Source organism: Lithobates pipiens, unplaced genomic scaffold (assembly GCF_037356315.1).
Source record: "Lithobates pipiens isolate NorthernLeopardFrog02 unplaced genomic scaffold, aLitPip1_a1.2 Scaffold_8, whole genome shotgun sequence".
In the NCBI taxonomy this organism is placed as follows: domain Eukaryota; kingdom Metazoa; phylum Chordata; class Amphibia; order Anura; family Ranidae; genus Lithobates; species Lithobates pipiens.
The window spans coordinates 215,540,951-215,567,566 of record NW_027507903.1 but is presented as its reverse complement, the minus strand read 5'-3'; the positions used below and the strand labels follow the sequence as shown (position 1 = coordinate 215,567,566).

Here is a 26,616-nt window from a genome sequence, read left to right as displayed (position 1 = left end):
CAGGTTTTGCAGCCTCTCCTAATGTGTCAGCCCCGGTTTATGTCACTGAGGACTCCCTTAAGGCTACATTGGAGGGTTTTGAAGGGAGAATCATGAATTTTATTTCGGCTTCCCTGAAAGATAGCAGGAAAAGGGGTAGATCCCCTCCCTCTGCTGAAATCCCTCTCTCAGATGATTCTTCTGAAAATGAGGAGAGATCCCTATCTTAGGATAGGGATCATGAGCAGTCGGATGAGTCAGAGGAAGAGGAGAGAGTCCCCTCCTCCCAGGCGCTCAGAAAGCAGGTGCAGTATTATACTGAATTGGTGCGTACCACATTCAGAATGCCTGCTGCTGAAGTCGCTACATCCTCTGTTTCTTCCCTGGGAGTCAGGAAAGCCCCACAGACTGCCTATTCCTTCGCAATTCATCCCTTAATAGATAAATTGATGTATGAGGATTGGGGACATCCCGATAAACTGTTTGCTCCTCCTAAAAGGTTTTCTGTGCATTATCCTCTGGAGGAAAGTTTCACCAAGAAGTGGGGGGTCCCATCTGTCGATGCGGCTGTTTCTTGCTTGAATAAAAACCTGACTTGTCCCTTGGATAATGCGCAGGTATTTAAAGATCCAACTGATAAAAAGCTGGAAACCTTATTAAAAACCTCCTTTTCCATGGCTAGCACTCTCTCTCCCAGAGCATCAAGCTCTAAGCAGTGGTGACGGCCTTCTCAGCCCTTCTCTACAGGAAAGGCTCAGGGCCGAGCCCAGGGTCAGAAAAAGACTTGGGGGCGAAAGCCTGCCAAGCAGAGCCCAAAAGCTTCCTTGTGAAGGGGCGCCCCCGCTCGGCCGAGTGGGGGGAAGGCTCCTGCAGTTTGCAGGAGCCTGGCGGGAAGAGATCCGGGACAAGTGGGTGATCTCTTCGGTATCTCTGGGCTACAGGCTAGAGTTTCAGGAGATTCTACCTTCTCGTTTCCTAAGGTCAAGGATCCCCAGGGATCCAGTAAAGCAAAAACCGCTATTTCTGGCCTTAGATCACTTACTATCCCAGGGGGTGATAGTAGAAGTGGACACAAAAGAACAGGGTTCAGGATTTTACTCAAATCTCTTCACCGTTCCAAAGCCAAATGGAAGTGTCAGACCTATCCTAGATCTGAAGGATCTGAACCGGTTTTTACGCATCCGGTCCTTCCGAATGCAGTCAATTCGCACTGTGGTCTCCTCCCTGCAAGGGGGAGAATTTATGGCATCAATAGATATCAAAGATGCATATCTCCATGTGCTAATTTTTCCCGCACACCAAAAATTTCTAAGGTTCGCGGTAGAGCGGCACCATTTTCAATTTGTGGCCTTGCCGTTCGGGCTTGCTACGGCCCCTCAAGTCTTCACAAAGATTCTGGACCCTCTCTTGGCAAACCTAAGAGCTCAGGGTATAGCCGTCATGGCTTATCTAGACGATTTGCTTCTCATGGAGAAAACAGCAGCGTTCCTGAACCACAGCGTCACCAGAACACTAGAACACCTGGAACGCCCAGGTTGGATCATAAACCTAGAAAAGTCGTCCCTACAGCCTGCCACCAGTTTGGAATACCTGGGCATGATCATCGACACCGCTCAGGGCAAGCTGTTTCTTCCAAGGCCAAAGGCCTTGGCCATTGGGGATCTGGTTCGCCTAATTCTGGGCAGAAGATCTTCCCCCATTCGGTTGTGTATGAGACTGTTAGGGAAAATGGTCGCCTCCTTCGAGGCCGTCCCATTCGCCCAGTTCCACTCAAGGCCTCTGCAAAGATGCATGCTTGCGGCTTGGAACAGGAAGCCCCAAGCCTTGGATCTTCCTATGCGTCTATCCCCAGTGACACGCAAGAGTCTCGTCTGGTGGTTACAAACAAAGAATTTGCTGAAGGGCAAAACTTTTCTTCCTCTTCCATGGAAGATTATCACAACAGATGCAAGCCTGACAGTCTGGGGAGCAGTATTGGAGGAGACGTGCTCACAGGGGAAATGGTCTGCGATCGAGAAGCTATTGCCCATAAATATCTTGGAGATCTGGGCAGTTTATATGGCTCTCATAAAGTGGTCTTACAGACTACGAGGTCTCCCGGTTCGGGTTCAGTCCGACAATGCCACAGCAGTGGCTTATATCAATCACCAGGGCAGTACCAGGAGTCTGGTGGCCCAAAAAGAAGTGAATCGCATACTTGTCTGGGCAGAAAAGCATGTTCCGTGTCTTTCTGCAGTCTTCATTCCAGGAGTGGAAAATTGGCAGGCGGATTTTCTGAGCCACCAGCAGTTGTGCCCAGGAGAATGGGCTCTGCACCCCGACGTGTTTCGGAACATATGTCACAGGTGGGGTACTCCAGACGTAGATCTGTTTGCATCCAGGTTCAACAGGAAACTGGACAATTTTGTGTCAAGGACAAAAGATACACTTGCTCAGTGGTCAGATGCTCTGACAGTTCCCTGGGATCAGTACAATCTGATCTATGCCTTCCCCCCGAGCCCACTTCTGTCGCGGTTCCTGGGAAGAGTCAAGAGGGAGACAAAGTCGGTCCTTTTGGTGGCCCCGGCTTGGCCCAGGCGACCATGGTACGCAGAGATCATGAAGTTGGCAGTAGGCAGGCCATGGATCCTCCCTCTCCGGCCAGACCTGCTCTCACAGGGTCCAATCTGCCATCCTGCTTTACGCAGTCTGAATTTGACGGTTTGGCTGCTGAGACCCACATTCTGAGAGACCGTGGCCTTTCGGGGCCAGTCCTTTCTACTCTGGTCAATGCCAGAAAGCCGGCCTCCAGGCTTATTTATTACAAAATCTGGAGGGCATATGTTTCCTGGTGTGAACTCAGGGAATGGCATCCTAGGAAGTATGTCATTAGCAGGATCTTGGCCTTTCTCCAGTCAGGCCTAGAAATGAATTTGGCCATAAGCACTATCAAGGTGCAGATTTCGGCCCTGTCAGTGTTTTTTCAAAAGCCACTTGCATCGCATTCCCTGGTACGGGCTTTTATCCGGGGGGCCATGCGGATAAGACCGCCAGTCAAACCTCCGGTATGCCCTTGAGATCTGAATTTGGTTCTCTCGGCTTTGCAGGGGCAACCATTTGAACCTTTGCATCTGGCTTCATTAGTTCTCCTGACTAAAAAATTGGTCTTCTTGGTAGCCATATCCTCGGCTAGAAGAGTATCAGAGCTAGCAGCAAGGAGCCGTATCTAATTATTCATAAGGACCGGGTGGTCATGCGTCCCAACAGGTCCTTTCTGCCTAAGGTGGTTTCGGGATTCCATTTGAATCAAGATGTAATCCTACCATCCTTTTTTCCGGACCCACAGTCCGCAGAAGAAGAATCTTTGCACACTTTGGATGTGGTTAGAGCAATCAGTATTTATCTTCAAGCAACTGCTCAGATAAGGAAAACTGATTGCTTATTTATTTTGCCGGAAGGCCCTAGGAAGTGCCAGGCGGCGTCAAAATCCACTCTCTCAACATGGATTAAACAGGTTATTTCTCAGGCCTATAGTGTAAAGGGGAAGATTCCTCCTTTTCAAGTGAAAGCGCACTCTACTAGAGCTGTTAGTGCTTCTTGGGCAATGCATCACCAGGCCTCCCTGGCTCAGATCTGTAAGGCTGCAACTTGGTCATCAGTCCACACATTCACAAGATTCTATCAGGTGGATGTCAGAGGGCAAGAGGATATCACCTTCGGGCGCAGCGTACTGCAGGCTGCAGTTTAGGTCCTCCGGTCCCTGGCGGTCTATAATTATGATCTGTGTCTCCCTCCCCTCAATCTGAGCATTGCTATGGGACATCCCACTATGTAATGAAGCTCCTGTGTCCCGTGATGTATGATCAAGAAAATGGGATTTTTATATACAGCTTACCTGTAAAATCCTTTTCTTGCGAGTACATCACGGGACACAAGGCTCCCGCCCCTCTTGGGTTTTACGTGGTTTCTTATTGCTTTGCTACAAAACTGAGGTGCCTCCCAGATGGGAGGGGTTATATAGGGGAGGAATTCTCCTCAATTGGGGTCAACCAGTGTCCAATCACCAGAGGTGCCTATATAACCCACTATGTAATGAAGCTCCTGTGTCCCGTGATGTACTCTCAAGAAAAGGATTTTACAGGTAAGCTGTATATAAAAATCCCATTTTTAGATGATTTTTAAGCAGTAGTGTAGTGACTGCAATATCCATATCAAAACTAGGGGTATGTTTGTAAGCATGTGAATGGTTCCATATGTTACTATTATTGGTGCGGGTAAAACCACAAGACAAGGGGCATAAGAGTGATACAGTACATATGAATGTGGGTTAATGAAATTAAAGGGGAAGGGGGGAAGGAGGGAGAGACAAAAGTGTAGATAATAAGGAAAGCAACATAAAGCTACTTGTAAAAAATGAGTGCTAGCTCACTCATGATTCAAACCGCTTGGTATCTTGTTTAAGGACACACAGTACACCTCCCTTTTATTGAGGGCTGAACACTGATCCCCTCCCCTTTTGGGTTTATCTGCCCTCTCACTGATTAACAGAATATAGATCTGAAGTGAAGAAATTAATGAAGTGATTGGCAACATTCATATTTTTGTGCATGTTTATATTATAAAATATGATTCCGCATCCGATCACACAGACAGCTAGTTGTCTGAACCACATATTGTACCTGACAAAGCGTGATAATACAGTATATACCACATGCCTAGTGTGATAAATGACTAACTGATAGAAAAAGAACTTCCATTAGTGCATGAAGTAACCACACAAGTATACTTGTAGATTGCGCATCTGGGGGAATTACACTTATAGACACCAGTGGTTTGGAGCCAAGTCCCAGTATGGGGAACAAAGGTGAATAAACTAGGCGGAAGCATATGGCCTAACGTGGGAGCCTTCCTAGCCACAAATCTTGTCCCACAACTCAATATTTGTGGAAAATAGGTAAGTAATCCTTCACAATGAATCTAATTTCCTGAAATTCAATGTTGTAAGGAACTGAAAAGACCACAGGGTGGGCCTCTCCCTTGGTACAATGATGGGGATATACTCTTGTGGTGATGGTTATTATGGGGGGGGGGGGGGGGTTACCAGCAGATGACTTCTAGACATGTTTTTAACCTTCAATCACGCTCTCTGGATGATTTATTATAACCTCTCTCTACGAATTGATCCTGCATTGAACATACCTCCCTATCAAAGTCTTGGAGAATAGAACAATTGTGCCTAATCCTGATAAATTGTCCTTTAGGAATACACAATCAGCAGTTACTTTTAGTGAAAACCACATGCCAAAACAATAACTCCAGACACAAAGGTAGCTAAATTATATGCAAATGTTAACTTTGGTTTGGTGTACCTATTGTTTCTTTAATATAATCAACAATCTTACTAGCTAATAGATAGGTTTTGAAATAGACAGAGATCAGATCTAGGCTTTGCATATAGCTTCACCTTCTTGTATCTTTGCTCAGTTTAACCCCTTCATGCCTAAGGCCGCGTACACACGGGCGGACTGTTCGCCCAACTTAGTCCGCTGAACAGTGTTTCAGCGGACAGTCCGCTCGTGTGTGGGCTTCAGCGGACAGTTTCAGCGGACAGTCTGACGAACAAAGTTTTTCGGAATTTCCGTAAGACAGTCCGCTGAAACTTGGTTTCAGCGGACAGTCCGCTCGTGTGTATGCTTGTTCGACAAGCGCATGCTCAGAAAGGATTTACACGGCGAAGGTTGCATTGCAGTGTATTGGACGTCGAATTTCTCGTCCCGTTGTACGTGCCGTTCACGTCATCGCGCACGCTTTCAGCGGACTGTTCGTTCATCGTGTGTGGTCAAGTCCGTTCATGCAAATTTTGAGCGGACTGTTTGTCGGATTGTTTGACGAACAAAGTTGGGCGAACAGTCCGCCCGTGTGTACACGGCCTAAGGGTAAAACAAATCTAAATGCCTAAGCACAATTTTACAAACTGTCACATGTGCTAGTAAAACTGTACATATTGTCACAACTACTTAGTGAATCCAGGTGGATTATACCTTGTTTTGTTTTTTTCCCAGGACAAATTGGGCTTCCTTTTGATCGTAAATGGTAAGGGGTATATCCTGATGGTTTTCATTATCAAAGGAAAAGTGTCTCTCTCTCTCTTCTTCTTTCTCCTCTTCCTTGCTACTCCTCTTTCTCTCCCCAGTACTGCTCAACTAAAATTATGGTTAAGTTTGTTTCAATGTTAAAGGATTGAAAGTTCCAGAGAAGTGGGCGCAAGTTAGCAGATGCGGGCAGACATTGTTTTCCTTCAAGAAACACATTTTACCTGTATAAAGTGTCACTCACTGAAAAATGTTATAGCTGCTCGGATAAATCCTAAATCCTGTGGGGGTTCGTTTGTGCTGGGCAGAACCCAGCCATGGTCACTAGAAGACCAGTTATCTGACCTTCAGGGCAGGTATCTTTTTTTGTATGTGGTAAGATCAGAGACCAGGCTGTAACACTAGCTAACATATACTTACCAAATACAGTATCTCAAAAAAGTGAGTACACCCCTCACATTTTTGTAAATATTTTATTATATCTTTTCATGCGAGAACACTGAATAAATTACACTTTGCTACAATTTAAAGTAGTGAGTATACAGCTTGTATAACAATATACATTTTTTGTCCCCTCAAAATAACTCAACACAGCCATTAATGTCTAAACCGCTGGCATCAAAAGTGAGTATGTCCAAATTGGGCCCAAAGTGTCAATATTTTGTGTGGCCACCATTATTTTCCAGCACTGCCTTAACTCTCTTGGGCATGGAGTTCACCAGAGCTTCACAGGTTGCCACTAGAGTCCTCTTCCACTCCTCCATGACGACAACACAAAGATGGTGGATGTTAGAGACCTTGCGCTCCTCTATCTTCCTTTTGAGGATGCCCCACAGATGCCCAATAGAGTTTAGGTCTGTAGACATGCTTGGCCACCTTTACCCTCAGCTTCTTTAGCAAGGCAGTGGTCGTCTTGTTTGGGGTCATTATCATGTTGGAATACTGCCTGGGGCCCAGTCTCCAAAGGGAGGGGATCATGTTCGGCTTCAGTATGTCACAGTACATGTTGGCATTCATGGTTCCCGCAATGAACTGTAGCTCCCCAGTGTCGGCAGCACTCATACAGCCCCAGACCATGACACTCCCATCACCATGCTTGACTGTAGGCAAGACACAATTGTCTTTATACTCCTCAACTGGTTGCCGTCACACACAACCCACCGGACTTTGCAGCGTAGGTCTGCTTTCCGAACGAGCAGACCTGCCCACACACGACGGGACTTTTCCAGTGGACTAGGTCTGGTGGACAATCCGCCGGACTATGGCGGGAGTCCGCCGGACTTTTGAAATGAACGGACTTGCCCACACATGGAGAAAAGTCAGTTCATTTTGAACGTGGCTCCAGGTACACAGAACTAGCAAAGAAAGTCAATGCCTCTGCCTCCATCGGCGAGATTGAAACCTCGCTAGCCCCGTCACCTGGTATGGATTTAAAGGGGAAGCCCTACGCCGAAAAAACGGCACTGGGTCCCCCAAAGTCCATAGCAGACCCTTATCCGTGCATGCAGCCCAGCCGGTCAGAAAAGGGGGTGGGGACGAGCGAGCGCCCCCCTCCTGAGCCATACCAGGCCGCATGCCCTCAACATGGGGGGTGCTTTGGGGAAGGGGGGCCTGCGGCCCCCCACCCCAAAGCACCTTGTCCCTGTGTTGATGAGGACAACGGCCTCTTCCCGACAACCCTGGCTGTTGGTTGTCGGGGTCTGCGGGTAGGGGGCTTATCAGAATCCAGGAGCCCCCTTTAATAAGGGGGCCCCCAGATCTCGGCCCCCCACCCTATGTGAATGAGTATGGGGTACATGGTACCCCTACCCATTCACCTGGGGAAAAAAGTGTACATAAAAAAAAACACAACACAGGTTTTTAAAATACTTTAATAGACAGCTCCAGGGGTCTTCTCGCCGGACTCCTATCTTCTGCTCTTTTGCTAGCTCTTTTACTAGCGGAGGAGCCCGGCTTTCTCCTTCGTCGCCGCCGCCGTCCGGGGGTCTTCTTCTGACTTTGGGGTCTTGTCCCGCTCTTCGGGGGTCTTGTCCCGCTCATCGGTTCTTCTTGCCAGGCCTCCGCTTTCTTCTTCCAGCTCTTTAACTAGCATTGGCTCGGTCTTCTGTCTCTGTCACTTCTTCTTCCTTCTTCTGATGTTGACACAACACTCTCTCTGGCCGCAATGGCAGGGGCGCATTGTGCGGCGACTTATATAGGGACAAGGGGGGGGTCACCGGGTGATGTCACATGGTGACCCCGCCCCTTATGATGTTACAGTCCCGGAGGCACCCCCCCATGTTGAGGGCACGCGGCCTGGTACAGCTCAGGAGGGGGGGCGCTCGCTTGTCCCCACCATCTTTCCTGACCGGCCAGGCTGCGCGTTTGGATAAGGGTCTGCTATGGACTTTGGGGAGACCCCCACACTGTTTTTTTGGCGTAGGGGTTCCCCTTTAAATCCATACCAGGTGACGAGGCTCGCGAGGTGTTAATCTAGCCAATGTAGGCGGCGGAATTGACTTCCTTCGCTAGTTGATAGAACAAAAAATGCTGACGAGTTTCAGCTATGAGTAAGCACTGATTTCAGTGTGAAACTCGTCAGCATTTTTTGTTCTATGTTCTCTTTTGCTGTGGTTCGTGTGATGTAATTTATACTTGAAAAATAAAGGTACAAGTTACTACAGATTCCATCCGGAGTGCGGCTGTCCAGAGTTTCTTCCCTTCCTATCTACCTGCTTGTGCATTAGCCAGCACCGGGGACTCCTTACCTGGAAATCAAGCTATTATCCTAGTGGATTGGCCTAGAGCGGTGGCTCTCTCTTCCTTCGCTAGTTTTGTCTACCTGGAGCCACGTTCAAAATGAACAGACTTTACTCCGTGTGTGGGCAAGTCTGTTCATTTCAAAAGTCCGGCAGACTAGCACACAGACGGGCGGACAATTTTGAGTCAAAACTTCTAAGTCCGCCGGACTTTTGGGAAGAAAAAGTCAGCCGGAGCCCACACACGGGAGGATTATCCAGCGGACCAGAGTATAATCCGATCGTGTGTGCGCAGCATTAGTCTGCTTGTCTTCATCAAACTGTTTGCAGGCTTTCTTGTACATCCTCTTTAGAAGAGGCTTCCTTCTGGGACAACAGCCATGCAAACCAATTTGATGCAGTGTGCGGCGTATGGTCTGAGCACTGACAAGCTGACCCCCCCACCCCTTCAACCTCTGCAGCAATGCTGGCAGCACTCATACATCTATTTCCCAAAGACAAACTCTGCATATGATGCTGAGCATGTGCAGGCAACTTCCTTGGTCGACAATGACGAGGCCTGTTTTGAGTTGAACCTGTCCTGTTAAACCGCTGTATGGTCTTGGCCACTGTGATGCAGCTCAGTTTCATGGTCTTGGCAATCTTTTTATAGCCTGGGCCATTATGTAAAGCAACATTTTTTTTTCAGATCCTCAGAGAGTTCTTTGCCATGAGGTGTCATGTTGAACTTCCAGTGATCAATCAGTATGAGAGAGTGAGAAAGCGATAACACCAAATTTAACACAACTGCTCCCCATTCACACCTGAGACCTTGTAACACTAATGAGTCACATGACACCAGAGAGGGAAAATGGCTAATTGGACCCAATTTGGTATGCTATAGGGAGAATCATCATGGGTGGAGATTTTATTATAGCAAGGGACGCCTTAACAGATACATCCCGTGGCTGAACTCACTTATCATATCGGTATTTGAGGAAATTTAAATAATGCCTGTATGAGGCCCAATTCGTGGGTATGTGGCATCTCCAACACCATAATGCACATGACTATACGTACAGTTCTATTCTAGGATCGATTATTCCTTAACCACTTGCCCAGAAGCTGCGTCACTATACTACTGATGGTCGGCACGATCCCACGAGCCTTTGTAGCTGTTTGCTGGCTCCTTTAAGCGGGATAGCAGGCGCACTGCGGGGGGTTGCCGATGCACGATGCATGAGAGCCAGAACAGGAACATGTGTATGTGTAAACACATAAATCCCTGTTCTGTGAGGAGAGGAGAGGCAGATCGTGAGTTCCTACTAGCTAGGAACAATGATCTGTCATCTCCGCTACTCAGTCCCATCCCCCTACAGTTAGAACACACACTACAAAACACAGTTAAGCCCTTGATCACCCCATAGTGTTAACCCCTTCCCTGCCAGTGATATTACACAGTAATACAGTACACAGTAATCAGTTTATTTTTATAGCACTGATCGCTGTATAATTGTCAAAGGTCCCCAAAATTTATCAAAAGTGTCCGATCTGTCTGCCATAATGTCGAAGTCCCCATACAAAATTGCAAATCGCCGCCATTACTAGTAAAAAATACTATTTTGTAGACACTATAATTTTTTTTACGCAAACCAATCAATATACACTTGTGATTTTTATTACCAAAAATATGTAGAAGAATACATATCAGCCTAAACTGAGGAAAAAACGGCCCAATAAACCGAGGTGCAAACTTCAGTGAGGGAACATGAAGCCGGAGGTTGTGAGATGACAGCCAGACCCTGTCCCCAACCTGGTAGGAAGGCGCAGGCAAGCGTCTGCGGTCAGCATGGAGTCTGTAACTATCATTAGCATGACGCAAAGCCTCCTGGACTTGTACCCAAGTGGAACGAAGACCACGGAGATGCTCCTCTAATGCAGGAATACTCTGCGGAACAAATGAGTCAGGTAAAATGGAAGGTTGGAAACCATAATTCGCCATAAATGGAGACAATTGGGAGGTAGAATTCAAGGCACTGTTGTGAGCAAACTCTGCCCAAGGTAATAGGTCAGACCAGTTGTTATGATGATCAGAAATATAGCAATGTAGGAATTGCTCCAAGGACTGATTGGCTCGTTCTGCGGCCCCATTAGACTTAGACTTCTGATATGCAGAAGAGAACGCAAGCTGGATTCCCAACTGTGCACAAAAGGCTCGCCAGAACCGGGAGACAAGCTGGCTGCCCCTATCTGAGACAATCACCTTGGGTAGCCCATGTAAGCGAAAGATCTCCCGAGCAAAAATGGAAGCAAGTTCCTTAGAGGTGGGCAACTTCTTAAGTGGAATACAATCACACATCTTTGAGAACCGGTCAACCACCATAAGGATAACAGTGTTGCCTTGGGAGTTGGGCAATTCCACAATGAAATCCATAGACAGGTGAGTCCAGGGCCTCTCTCCATTGGGTATGGGTTGTAGGAGGCCCACTGGAAGGTGTCGTGGAGTCTTACTCTGAGCACACACGGGACAGGCAGCATACGAAGGCAGTAACATCAGCCCATAGACTAGGCCACCAGAATTGTTGGGAGATTGCCCAAATGAGTTGATTCTTCCCAGGATGGCCAGCTGCCTTGGGAGAATGGTAAGTCTGGAGCACTGCAGTACGGAGACTCTCTGGGACAAAGCAGCAGTCACAAGGTTTATCAGGAGGCGCATGGACCTGAGCAGCAAGAATTTTGTCACCCAAAGGAGAAGTAAGACTGGTGCGAACCGTAGCCAAGATACGATCAGGAGGAATCATAGGAACTGGAACCGACTCCGACTTAGAAGTGGAGGAAAATTGTCGTGACAAGGCATCAGCCCTTACATTCTTAGTACCGGGTAAGAATGAGACAATGTAATTAAAGCTCGATAAGAAAGGAGCCCATCGCGCCCTTCTGGGAGAGAGTCGCTTAGCCTCAGACAAGAATGTAAGATTCTTATGGTCAGTAAGAATAAGAACGGGCACAGTTGTACCTTCAAGGAGATATCTCCATTCTTTCAGGGCTAACATGATGTCCAACAGCTCTCTGTCACCAATCTCATAATTGCACTCAGCAGGTGACAATTTCTTGGAAAAGTAGCCACACGGATGCATAGCGCTCTCAGAGTTAGGACGTTGAGACAGAAGGGCGCCAACTCCCGTTTTAGAAGCATCAACTTCTAGGATAAAAGGCAACGTAGGATCAGGATGTGCGAACACAGGAGCAGAAACAAAGGCAGCCTTAAGAGTCTCAAAGGCCTTAATGGACTCCGGAGACCAACTCTGTGGGTTACCGTCCTTTCTGGTCATATCAGTCAGAGGCTTGACCAGAGACGAGAAGTTACGAATAAACTTCCGATAGTAGTTGGCAAAGCCCAGGAAACGCTGCAGAGGATGTTAACCCACGGGTTGAGGCCACTGTAGGACTGCCGACAGTTTCTCTGGGTCCATCGAAAAACCAGCAGTGGAAATGACATAGCCCAGGAATGTAACCTGTTCACGATGGAACTCGCACTTCTTCAGTTTACAATAGAGATTGTTCTCTCCTAGTTTGTTAAGTACATGACAGACATCTGTGTGGTGGCTCTCTAGGGACTTGGAAAATATGAGGATATCATCGAGATAAACCACCACACACAATTGCAACAAATCTCGGAGGACATCGTTAATAAATTCCTGGAAAACTGCCGGGGTGTTACAAAGGCCAAAAGGCATTACCAGATATTCATAATGGCCTGTTCTGGTATTAAACGTATTACTCCGTAATCAATGGAATCGGGTAGGCATTCTTAATCGTGACACGATTGAGACCCCTATAATCTATACAAGGTCTCGGTTCACCGCTCTTCTTTTTCACAAAGAAGAAACCAGCACCAGCAGGAGACGAGGACTTGCGGATGAAACCTCGAGAAAGTGCCTCAGCAACATACTCCTCCATGGCCTTATCCTCCAGGACCGACAAAGGGTAAACCCGGCCACGAGGAGGTATGGCACCAGGTTGAAGGTCAATTGCGCAATCATAAGGCTGGTGTGGCGGCAAACTACCAGCTTGACCTTTATCAAAGACATCGCCAAAATCACGGTACTCCTCCGGCAAGGAGGGGAGTGAAGCGGTGCACAGGACCTTGGATACCTTCCGGAAGCATGTCTCACTGCATTGTGGTGACCAGGAGAGAACCTCAGCACGGAGCCAATCAAAAGAGGGGTTGTGCCTCTGTAACCAAGGATAACCAAGGGTAACCAAGGGCAGCACAGTGATGTAGTGGTTAGCACTTTCACCTAGCAGCAATAGGGTTGATGGTTCAAATCCCAACCACGACACTATCTGCCTGGAGTTTGCATGTTCTCCCTGTGCTTGCGTGGGTTTCCTCCGGGTACTCCGGTTTACTCCCACACTCCAAAGACATGCTGGTAGGTTAATTAGACCCTGTCCAAAAAAAATAAAAAATTGGCCATAATATGTGTATGTGTATGTCAATGTTGTAAGTGTGTTGGCACCCTACAGGTTAAAGGACCGCATAAAAAAGCTGCAGATGGACACCATTGGCAAGAAAGCGCCCTGAGGCGATTCAGTTCGCATAGGTAGCGCTATACAAGTCATTCATTCATTCAACCAATAACCAGCGGAAATCTGGGTGAGGAAATAACTTGGAATTGGATTATCTCATGGTGAAGAGCCCCTACAGCCATGGACAACAGAACCATCTCATGAGTCACATGGGCAGGCTGTAAAGGTCTCCCGTCAAGAGCCTCAATGGCAAGTGGAGTGTCACGCAGCTGCAGTGAAATCGAGTGCTGCGAAACAAATGCTGCATCAAAGAACAGGCCTGCAGCCCCAGAGTCGATTAGAGCCTGTATCTTGATGGACGACTCAGCGCAAGAAAGGGTGACCAAAACCAGGGGCTTATCCTTCTGGATAACCGGGGACGAAAAGACACCACCTAAGGTCTGTCCATGACAGGACCTCAAGGTTCGGGCGTTCCCTGGACGGGTAGGACTAGACTTCAAAAAGTGACCTGCCTGGCCACAATAAAGGCACAATCTCTCCCTCCTCCTAAAGGCTCTCTCATCCGCAGAGAGACGCGTGAAGCCCAGGTGCATGGGTTCATCTTCACTGACCAACTCGGTACCAGGAGGCATGGGTGGGAGGCAAACATACAGGAGGCTTCCACAAGCGCTCCTTAAGTCTTTCTCTGAGTCTGGAGTCAATGAGAATGGCAAACGAGATCAAGCTCTCCAGCTCAGTGGGAATATCTCGGGCTGCTATCTCATCCTTGAAGGAATCTGAGAGACCATGAGAAAAAGCAGCCACGAGGGCCTCATTGTTCTAAGCAACCTCTGCTGCCAGAGTACGGAATTCAATGGTGTAGTCGGCAACAGTTCTTGTACTCTGTTTGATAGACATGAGGCACTTGGCAGCAGAAGCGGAGCGTGCGGGAACGTCAAAAAACATTTTAAAGGAGGCCACACACTGAGTGTAACACAAGACAACAGGTTTTTGCGTCTCCCATAGAGGGTTAGCCCAAGCCAAGGCTCTCTCAGAAAGCAAAGATATCACGAAACCTACTTTGCTTCTGTCCGTGGGAAACGCCTGGGGCAGCATTTCGAAGTATATCTCAACCTGATTGAGAAACCCTCTGCATTGAACTGGATCGCCCCCAAATCGCTGGGGAAGTGGAGCAGAACCAGACATAACACATAGAGGTAATACTTGAGGCGGGTGCTTGCACAGAGACTGGCGTAGCAGCAGGGACGGCCTACGACTGTACCGGAGCAGCCACCGTGGGGGATTCCAGATGAGCCGTGCGATTCAGGAGCGTTTGTAATGCCAAGGCAAACTGATCCATGCGGTGATCTTGCTCATTCAATCTGGAAAAAATATTACCAACAAGTGGATTGACTGTATCTTCTGAATTCATGGCCTTCGTGTACTGACAGAAACCATGAAACAGACTGAGACAGATGTACAATCAAATCACACTTGTTTATTAATAAAAATAAAAAGGTAAATAGAAAAAAGCGTAGTCAAGCATAGCCTGAGTCCTGTAGCCAGATCGGGTAGTCAGCCAGTCCAAAGATCATTAACCAGATCAGGTAATCAGCCAGGCCGGAAGTCAGGGATCCAAGGAGCGCAACCACAAGCAGGATAAGAAGCCAGGTGGGATGTCAGCAAGCCAGTCTTGAAACAAACAGCAGGAGATGGTTCCCTGTGATGTGACCAACGCGAAGGCAAATGAAAAAGTTAGCAGGAAGGCTTTAAATAGGCAGGTCAGACGAGCATCATTGGGAACAGCTGGTAACTGTGGAAAGAGAAGAGAGCTGGCAATTAGCTGATAGCTGAGCGGCCAGCCAAGAGGAGGAAGGGCTAAGCCAGCCCTGACAGTGAGCTAGCTATGGAAGGGGAGGAGAGAAGGTGAGTTGTGGATGGGAATGATAATTTTTTTCTGCACAATGTGTGATACACACTCCTCAGCACTGCACAATATGTACTCCTGAGTCCAGTACTCTGTGTGTAACATCTTCCTGAACCTTGGATTGTGTGCGAAACTCAGTTCTGAACCTTGACCACACCCTTTATTTGGCATGACTTTACTTCTCTTCCCCGAGGAATAGCAAGATTGGGGGCAGGAGAGGATGGAGTTTGGGGCGGGGTTGAGGTCAGAAGGGGGAGGAGTTGACTGGGGAGGGTGGGTTCCTGCACCTATTCTCTGAGGGGGAGAAAAAGCCCTGCATATAGAGATTGGGGAAAAAAGTAATGAAGTGGATGGAAGCATTATATGGACTACCTAACGGCAGCGGTTAAGGCCACTGGTGTGCTGTCTACTCATTTTCACTGCAAAAGGGCTGCCCTCTTTCACCACTTATTTTTATACTTACCCTAGAGCCGTTGCTGTGACATAATACAGTGCCTTCAAAAAGTATTCATACCCCTTTACATTTTCCACATTTTATCATGTTACAACCAAAAACATAAATGGATTTTATTGGGATTTTATGTGATAGACCAACACAAAGTGGCACATAATTGTGAAGTGGTAGGTAGGAAAATGATAACTGTTTTTCCAAGCTTTTTAAAAATAAATATGTGAAAAGTGTGGCTTGTATTTGTATTCAGCCCGCTTACTCTGATACCCCTAACTTATTAGTAAATAGAGTCGACCTGTGTGTAATTTACTCTCAGTATAAATACAGCTGTTCTGTGAAATCCTCAGAGGCTTGTTAGAGAACCTTAGTGAACAAACAGCTTTATGAAGACCAAGAAACACACTAGATAGGTCAAGGATAAAGTTGTGGAGAAGTTTAAAGCAGGGTTAGGTTATAAAATAATATCCCAAGCTTTGAACATCTCACGAAGCACTGTTCAATCCATCGTTCGAAAATGGAAAGAGTATAGCACAACTGCAAACATACCAAGACATGGCCATCCACATAAAACTAGCAAGGAGAGCATTAATCAGAGAAGCACCCAAGAGGCCTGTGGTAACTCTGGAGAAGCTGCAGAGATCCACAGCTCAGGTTGGAGAATCTGTCCACAGGACAACTAGTACTAGTACACATGGTCGGACTTTCCGGTAGAAAAGGTCAGAAGGAACCATTCCAGCGGATATTCCGATCGTATGTGGGCTTCAGCTGACTTTTTTTCTTTAATTCTGACGGACCTAGAAATAGGACATGTTTTAAATCTTTCCGATGGAATCAATTCCTATCGGGAAAACCGTTCGTCTGTATACTATTCCGACAGACCTAAAATGACGCAGGGGCAGCTATTGGCTACGGGCAATTTAACTTTCTTTTTCTAGTCCCGTCATATGGGTTGTACGTCACCGCGTTCTAAATGATCGGACTTTGTTGTGATCGTGTGTACGCAAGTCTGTTTCGGCGGAACTCAATTAGAAAAAAAAATAGGATTTTTGTACTCACTGTAAAATAATTTTCTCTGAAGTTCTTTGACGGACACAGCAGCTCTTCTTGACCTTAGGGTTATATCGCCCCTTTAGGAGAGGACTAGGCAGAAAGTGTTAAAAACAACAACACATGCACAGTACCGCCCAGGTGGCGGTCTTACTGGTTATAACCCTTCACACTGCATCCAGCAGCTTAGTTCGTCAAAAGCAATACAAACATAAATAGGAGGGGTGGGTGCTGTGTCCGTTAATGAACTTTAGAGAAAGGGATTTTACGGTGAGTACAAAAATCCTATTTTCTATATTGTTCATTGACGGACACAGCAGCTCTTCTTGACCTTAGGGACATCCCCAAGCAGTGTCAAAGAAACAAGGGGTGGGAACAGCAAACAATAACTCCACCCATAACAATCACAACTCCTCAACGGAGGAGTTGCAACCTTAAACAGCCGCCTGCAAAACCTAGCGGTTAAAGCAAGCATCCGAAGATGCGCTCACATCAACCTTGTAAAATTTTGTGAAAGTGTGAATGGAAGACCAGGTCGCCACCTTACACACCTGAGAAACGGACGCTTGATGTCGGAAAGCCCAAGAGGCACTAATTGCCCTGGTAGAATGTGCCGTGACACGAAAGGGGGGTGCCCGTCCCCTTATGGCATAAGCCTGAACTACAATCTGTCTGATCCACCGAGAGATGGTGGCCGATGAGACCGCCAGTCCCTTCTTCGGACCAGCCACCTATACAAACCGCGAGTCCGACCTCCGGAAAAGAGCCGTAGCAGACAGATACACCCGCAGAGCCCGGACCACATCCAAGAAATGCAAAGCCACCTCTTTGGAGTCCGACGGCCGAGGACATAAGGACGGAAGCACAATGTCCTCATTTGACAATCCAGGGATAATGGAGATTTTTCCCATCTTGACAGGATTATTCGTTTTGCAAGACTCGAGTGTGGAATTGAGCATACGGTACTGCCTCAAAAGTGGCTACCATGAGACCCAGGACTCGCATACAAAAACGCAGCGACAACCACCTGCGGGACACCAATAACTTCACCGCAGCTTGAAGAGTCTGCAGCTTGTCCAAAGGAAGAAAGACTCTCACCTCCGAGGAGTCCAAAAGCAGGCCCGGGTACTCCAGGCATTGAGTCGGCACCAACATCGACTTCTGTAGAGTTTGCATAGTGATTGCTACATCCTCCATTAATTCTGAGGCAGAATTTGCCCTCTGAAGGAGGTCAGGTAACCCACGATTGTGATCCCTCTCTGCCTTAGCAAAGCCAAAATTGGGGCTAGCACCTTGGTGAAGACCCTCGGCGCCGACGCCAGGCCAAAAGGGAGAGCTACAAATTGATAGTGTTTGTTCCCAACTGCAAATCTCAGAAACTTCTGATGCTTGATGCATATGGGAACATGCAAGTATTCATCCTTGATGTCCAGAGATGCCAGAAAATCCCCCTGATGGAGTGCAGCGATCACTGAGCGAACTTATTCCATCCTGAACCTTTGTACTTTCACAAAGCTGTTAAGGGCCTTGACCTCTTCCTTCTTTGGGATTACAAACAGATTGGAGTAGAATCCCTGAAACCTTTCTGGCGTCGGTACAGGTACTATCACCCCGTGCTGCAGCAGGTCCTGTACTGCCCCAAACAGGGCCTCCCGACGAGCCGTAAGAAGATGAAGGTTGGAGGGAAAAAATCTGTTTAGCGGACAAGAAAACCTTCATGCGGTAACAGATTTGCTCGCAGGCTTGTTTGGCTTGCGAAACTAGAGACGCTTTTTGTCCCTCAGCAGGCACCTTGTCGGACTGGGAACCTGCTGACCCGGGCGGACGAAAAATCCTCTTCTGAGCAGAAAAGGGGGGCCCTTGCCTATGGAGTGGCTCCTTCCCTTTTCTGGACTGTGGGAGTAACGTACTTTTACCCCCATTCTTAATAATGTCATCCAGCGAGGCTCCAAATAGCCTCTCACCCTGGAAGGGCAAGTCCGCCAGTGCTTTCTTAGATGCCTGGTCCGCAGACCAGCATTTCAGCCAAATCAGGCAACTTAGAACTACTGCTGATACTGAGGCTCTAGAGAGCAAGTGGGCCGTATCTAAGGCCGCATCACAGACATACTTAAGGTCCTGTACCAACTGGTCCGCCAGCTCCACGCAGACCGGGGAAGCCTGTTGCTTCTCCAATTCACGGTGCAACAATTTAGCCCATTCAGTAAGCGTCTGTGACACCAGGGCCATGGCTAACACTGGCCGCAATGCTGACCCCACCACTGTAAACATGGACCAGGCAACTGTCTCGGCAGGGTCCTTGAAAGCAGGAGTCCTTTCCACCGGAATCGCAGGTACCTTATTTAACCTGGAAATAGGGGTTCAACAATCGGAGGAGATGTAACATTTTTCAGGAGACTCTCCTTAAAGGAGTAATGCACCGCCATGCGTTTTGGGACTGAAAAGGCTTTTCCCCACTCCTTGTAAATAAACTTATCAAAATAAGTTAGGTAAGGAAACACCTTAGACGTGTGGGCCAACACCTCTGTAGATGCCCCCGCCGTATCCTCCATTTTTAGAGTATCCCGCACCAAGTTGCAATAAGTGCTCCTACAAGCACCTTTCCCTGCGCTGACACGGACACGTGGTCATCCCCACTGTCTGTCTATTGCACAAAGTTTCAGAAATTCCGATCGTCAAGAACGCGGTGACGTACAACACGTACCAACACGTACCACGGGACTATAAAGACTATAAAGAGGAAGTTCAATAGCCAGTAGCCAATAGCTTCCGTCTCGGAATTTATTCTGAGCACGTGTGGCACTTTGTGCGTTGGAATTGTCTACACACAATCGGAATTTACGCGATCGGATTTTGTTGTCGGAAAATTTTATATCCAGATCTCAAACTTTGTGTGTCAGAAATTCCGATGGAAAAAGTCAGATGGAGCCTACGCATGGTCGGAAATTCCGACAACCAGCTCCGATCGCACATTTTCCATCGGAAAGTCCGGCCATGTGTACAGGGCATTAGATTACTACTCACAATTATCAAACTGTAAAATTTATTTTGCTAAATCTGAGGTGATGAATCTTACAAGTCAAAGAGCTAGATTTCCTGCTTTGAAATCTAGCTTCTCATTCAGAAGGGTGACTGAGAGACTTAAAGAGGGATTCCACCAAAAAAAAAAATATTAAAAGCCAGCAGCTATAAATACTACAGCTGCTGAGTGCTGACTAAAGTGCTGGTGCTATTACATTTGCTGATAAATTAGTAACAATTAGGTATAAAACTGAGACAGACTGTGCTGTCTTCAAAACTGTTAGTGCACTAACGTGACGGTGAAGTTTATACAAAATTCATGCAACAAGTAAAATGACACAATAAATAGGTGGTAAATATCAATACTTCAAGTGAAAACGTGCACCATAAAAATGGAAAAAAATGAAAAATGAAAAAATGAATAAAAAATGAATAAAAAATATATATGTGAAGAAATATAAATAGATAGTCTCTGATGAATAATAGGATTGATGGGGTTGCCCCGTGAGTGGGGGGAGGGGGTGTGATAAATTCAGATCTTATTCTCCATGCACTGTGGTCACTTCTAGGTTGTACTCTCACCGGAAAAAAGACCCCATCCGGGGTGGATCAGCCTTCACAATATTAGCTATTGTGTCGCTCTCTGGCTTGCTTCTGGTAAGGTGCTGGGGATCCCTCGTTTTTTCACAGGTGGAGTGTGCCACGATATGTATGTTAAAAAAGAGGACCATCCATAGTGTGATAACGTATGAGAAACAGATTTATTGAAAAAGATTAAAACTACTTACAAATGTGAGTAAGAATGGTAGCGGTTTTGTTAAATTACTGCTATAGCTTTAAAGCAGCTTGCGAGCATCCCGTTCGGCTTCCCCGCCGTCTATGCTAAAGGTGTACGTCGTTTGGCCACGCCCTACGCGTTTCGTCACTCGGACGTCATCTGGCTCCAGATGACGTCCGAGTGACGAAACGCGTAGGGTGTGGCCAAATGACGTACACCTTTAGCATAGACGGCGGGGAAGCCGAACGGGACGCTCGCAAGCTGCTTTAAAGCTATAGCAGTAATTTAACAAAACCGCTACCATTCTTACTCACATTTGTAAGTAGTTTTAATCTTTTTCAATAAATCTGTTTCTCATACGTTATCACACTATGGATGGTCCTCTTTTTTAACATACATATCGTGGCACACTCCACCTGTGAAAAAACGAGGGATCCCCAGCACCTTACCAGAAGCAAGCCAGAGAGCGACACAATAGCTAATATTGTGAAGGCTGATCCACCCCGGATGGGGTCTTTTTTCCGGTGAGAGTACAACCTAGAAGTGACCACAGTGCATGGAGAATAAGATCTGAATTTATCACACCCCCTCCCCCCACTCACGGGGCAACCCCATCAATCCTATTATTCATCAGAGACTATCTATTTATATTTCTTCACATATATATTTTTTATTCATTTTTTATTCATTTTTTCATTTTTTTCCATTTTTATTGTGCACGTTTTCACTTGAAGTATTGATATTTACCACCTATTTATTGTGTCATTTTACTTGTTGCATGAATTTTGTATAAACTTCACCGTCACGTTAGTGCACTAACAGTTTTGAAGACAGCACAGTCTGTCTCAGTTTTATACCTAATTGTTACTAATTTATCAGCAAATGTAATAGCACCAGCACTTTATTCGTTGTCACAACCCTCTTGGGACCATTAGTTTTTATTATCTTTAGTTTTTTCACTTAAATAGCCAGCACGCTGGAAATTATTCACTGTTTACTAACTTTTAATTTTTATTTCACTAATTGTTAGGATGGTGTATATCTTATATAATTGAGCTGGTTTAACACTTTTCATTTTATTGGTACATTGATATAGCCAATCCCATTTTTAATTACTACCTGCCATTATGCTGAATACTTCAGATAAATGAGTCCCTAGTGACACATTTTCTGGCAATAAATAGGTATAGCGCCAGATCTATTCACTGCAACCCCCCCTTAACATTCTCCACCCCACCAGGTGGATATCAATAGAGGCTGCTCTTACCTATCTTGACACATAACTACTTTGTACTTATATATATTTTTAGTATCCTTTTGGATTATAGGCCCCATAGCGCAACCTATCTACCCCTTTTACATACATGAGTAGGGCCTGCATATGAAAACGGTGTTCGAACCACACATGTGAGGTATCACCGAGATCGGTAGAGAGAGAGCAATAATCCTAGCTCTAGACCTCCTCTGTAATGCAAAGCATGCAACCTGTAGAATTTTTTAAACGTCGCCTATGGAGATTTTTAAGAGTAAACGTTTGTTGCCATTCCACGAGCGGGCACAATTTTGAAGCATGACATGTTGGGTATCAATTTACGCGGGGTAACATTATCTTTCCCAATATAAAAAAAAAGTTGGCTAATTTTACTGTTATCTTATTTTTTTATTCAAAAAAGTGCTCTTGTAAGACCGCTGTGCAAATACGGTGTGAAAAAAAGTATTGCAATGACTGCCATTTTATTCTCTAGGCTGTTAGAAAAAAACAATATATAATGTTTGGGGGTTCTAAGTAATTTTCTAGCACAAAAAAAAAACAGTTTTAAACATGTAAACACCAAAATCTCAAAACAGAACCACTTCAGCCCCGGAAGATTTGGTTGCTCAATGACCAGGCCATTTTTTGCGATATGGCACTGCGTCATTTTAACCGACAATTTCATGATTGTGCAATGCTGTACCCAAACAAAATTTACGTCCTTTTTTTCACCACAAATAAAGCTTTATTTTGGTGGTATTTGATCACCTCTGCGGTTTTTATTTTTTGTGCTATAAACAAAAGAAGAGCGACAATTTTTTTAAAAAACAAATCTTTTACTATAAAAACAAATTTTTTACTATAAGAACAAATCGTTTGTTATAATAAATATCCCAATTTAAAAAAATAAAAAAAAATTTCCTCAGTTTAGGCCGATATGTATTCTTCTACATATTTTTGATAAAATAAATTGCAATAAGTGTATATTGATTGGTTTGCGCAAAAAGTTATAGCGTCTACAAAATAGGGGATAGATTAATGGCATTTTTATTTTTATTTTTTTATTAATAATGGCAGCGATCAGCTATTTTTATCAGAACTGTGATATTGCAGCGGACAAATCGGACACATTTTTGAAACCAGTGACATTTATACAGCAATCAGTGCTATAAAAATGCACTGATTACTGAATAAATGGCACTGGCAGGGAAGAGGTTAACATTAGGGGAGCGATCAAGGGGTTAACTGTGTTCCCTAAGTGTGTTCTAACTGTAGGGGGGATGGGACTGACTAGGGGAAGACAGAGATCGGTGTTCATACTTAGTATGAACGCGCGATCTGTCTCTACTCGGGATTTGTGTGTTTAAGATGCCGGAGGAGTCTTAAAGAGCTGCCATACAGCTACGACGGCTTGCGCATGGGAGCCAACCTGCAGCAGTATAACTGCGGCGGCTGATCCGGAAGCAGTTAATGAATAAAAAAAAAAAACACAAGCACCGACATGGAGTTGATTTACTAAATGCAAATCCACTCTGCACTATAAGCGCACTGGAAGTGCAGTTGCAGTAGATCTGAGGGGAATCTCAGCTGATTTTATAGTCCAATGATGTGCAAGCAAAAATGCTGTTTTTTTATTTTCCTTGCATGTCCCCCTCAGACTGCACTTCCAAGTCCACAGTGAATTTTCCTTTATTAAATAACCCCCAATATGTTGTTGATGTGATATGATGTTACGCCGAGTAAATAGATAACATGTCTTGCTTTAAAATTGTGCATACTCGTGGAATGGTGCCAAACTACGGTACTTAAAAATTTCCATAAGCGATGTTTTACATTTTTTACAGGTTACCGTTTTACAGTTACAGAGGAGGTCTAGTGCTAGAATTATTGCTCTCGTTATAAAGTTTGCGGCAATACCTTACAAGTGTGGTGCAAACACAGTTTACACATGTGGGCGTGACCTATATTTGCATTTGCCGTTGCGCACAAGCACAAGGGGATGGGGACGTTTTAAAAAAAGTATTTAAATTATTATTTTTTATGACTTTTTTATATTTTTATATTTTTTTAGCACTTTTATTGCTATAGCAAGAAATGTGAACATCCCTTGCAATATAAATACAGCATGACAGGCCCTCGTCCCTACAACAGAAAGCATTTGGTTAAAAAAAAAAAAAAAATTGTTCTAATGCTTTAAAAAAAAAATTGCATTATTACATTGGACCGAAACCTCCTAGGCCACAGATTATAGCTGAGGCCATCTTTCCTCAGCTAATCTCTGTGGTCAGCCACCGCAACCACCAGATCAGTTCCTGGGGCTACCGATCATCCAGGTAAGCTTGAGAACCACCCGAAAATGGCAAGAGGGTCAACCCCTCCCACTGTTTCAAAAAAGTGATCCATCAGCTAATCAGCTGCTTGGATCACTTTTAGCGGTTAGAAAATCGCAGTCTGAAAAAAAAAAACATATTGGGGTTATGACATATTACTGCAGATACAACCTCAGTATTCCACTTCCAACAGAGGCTGTCATTTACTATAGCCTGGAGCTTGCCGAACAAGGTTCTTATCACATCAGCATACATACACATACCAATACCAATTTACAAAGAAGCCAATTACCCTACCAGCCTGTCTTTGTAGTGTGAGTGCATAACAGAGTACCCGGAGGAAACCTACACAAGCTCAAAAAAAATGCAAACTCATTGCAAGTAGTTTTCTGATTTAGCCCTGGTGCTTCAAGGCAGAAGTGCTAACCACTGAGCCACCGTGCTACCCATGCTGCTAAAATCTGAATTATATCTGGCTGTGGATTTTTTCTACACATATTCTGCAGTTCAATACACATTCTGCTCTTCCTAAATGATCATCTAATTACAAAATAGAACCTTGTTTGTGGATGCCTACTAAAATAACTAAAATAAAAGCTCATAACCTGGCATGAATCCCCATTACATACACATAGCCATACTTCAGACTTAGCAACAAAACTCAGAATGAAAAAGTAGAAGTTTAGCATTCTAACTGTAGACAAAGCTAAATAGAATGCAGCTATAGACGTATGTCTGTGAAAAGGTTTACCTTGCCTTCTTATCTCATGAAATGTCTTTCAACTGTTGGCTTGGAATACGAAGACATATATTTGACAAGACGGTAAAGAAAACTGGAATTATACTCCAGAACATAGTAAAAGAAATCACTGGAACCACAGGTATGTACAAGTTGTTCCCTTGTTGTTCTTGAGACTAGCAACTATAAATGAATACAGTCTCTGGGGCTCTCTGGTTACCGTAGAGCTTCTTCTCCACCCAGAAACTGCATCACAGCGACATAAAACACACAGGCACGGTCTGAACTGTTTGCTCTATGTTATTATATTTTGAAGACAATATATGTAATCTTAAAATATTATTATTGTAGCTATATACTAAAATATGAAAAAAAAAACTGTTCCTATGTGACTGAATAGTTGTACTAAAATAAATTGCATAAGTTGCTTATATATAAATGATGAAAATACATAACATAATGTAAAGAATTAATAATTTATAAAGCAGAAATCTAAACACTTTACTAAAACTGGAGAGTGCAAAATCTGGTGCAGCTGTGCATGGTAGCCCAATCAGCTTCTTAAGTGCTTTGGGGCTGCCCGACGTACATTTACTGTGGCAGGGCAACCACCCTGTACCAGATCACATACTAAGTACGTGATCTGACACTTCTGGGTCTGCAGCTCCCCATTGGACACTGTGATGGGAGCCAATCGATATTCGCCGGGACCCGCCGATTGTTCAGGAGAAAGGCAGAACGGCAGTCTGTATGTCCGATGTAAACAGGGCAGACCGCCGTTCTGTGAGAGTAGAATGTGCTCATTCTGTGTTCCTGCTGAGCAGGGACACGGATCGTTACATCCTCCCAGTCAAAACACCTCCCCCACAGTTAGTAAGCACACCCAGGGAACAGATTTAACCCTTTGATCGCCCCTAATGTTAACCCCTTCCCTGCCAGTGCCATTAGTACAGTAACAGTGCATATTTTTGGCACTGATCACTTTATTGGTGTAACTGGTCCAGAAAAATTGTCAAAAGTGTCAATTAGGTATCCGATTTGTCTGTGGCAATATCACAGTCCCACTATATGTCGCTGATCGCCACCATTACTTGTAAAAAAGAAAAAAGAAAATAAATAAAAATATCCCATAGTTTGTAGCCGCCATAACTTTTGCCCAAACCCATCAGTATAAATGTATTGGGAAAAAAAAAAAAAAAAAAAAATATATATATATATATATATATATATATATATATATATATATATATATATATATATATATATGTAGCAGAATACAAATCAGCCTAAATGAATGAGGAAATTCGATTTTTAAATTTTTTTTTTATTGGGAAAGTTTTATAGCACATAGTAAAAAATATTGTTTTTTTCAAAATTGTCGGCCTTTTTTTCTATATAGCACAAAACATTAAAAAAACGCAGAGGTGATCAGATACCCCAAAAAGAAAGCTTGATTTGTGGGAAAAAAGGACAAAATCTATTTGGGTACAGTGCCTCACGATTGCGCATTTGTCAGTTAAATTAACATTGTGCCGTATCGGAAAAAATTGGCCTATCATGAAGGGGGGTAAACCTTCCGGAGCTGAAGTGGTTAAGCTTTGAAAATAAAACCTGGACGGTGATTGCTTTCTATGCAGAGCTGCACCACATTTTTCCCACTCCAGTTTCAGTAAATCAATGTTGATTTAACTGATTAGAAGAAATGTTCTAAATTTCAATACCGTGGGTGTCAAAGGATCTTTTCTGCTACAGGTGGCTCCAGACATTTAAATCAGACTGCATTATATGTAAGCCA

At 45.0% G+C, this 26,616-nt stretch overlaps 1 protein-coding gene across 1 annotated transcript in view; it reads right to left on the bottom strand.

Annotated features, from left to right (window-relative positions):
- LOC143960094 (uncharacterized) overlaps window positions 1-25,018 on the bottom strand; it is a 143,566-nt gene extending 118,548 nt beyond the window's left edge. The window contains exon 1 of the mRNA XM_077468373.1: window positions 24,834-25,018. The gene's annotated coding sequence lies outside the window, so the exon portion shown is untranslated. The remainder of the gene's footprint in view (window positions 1-24,833) is intronic.
- Between the last annotated feature and the right edge of the window lie 1,598 nt (window positions 25,019-26,616).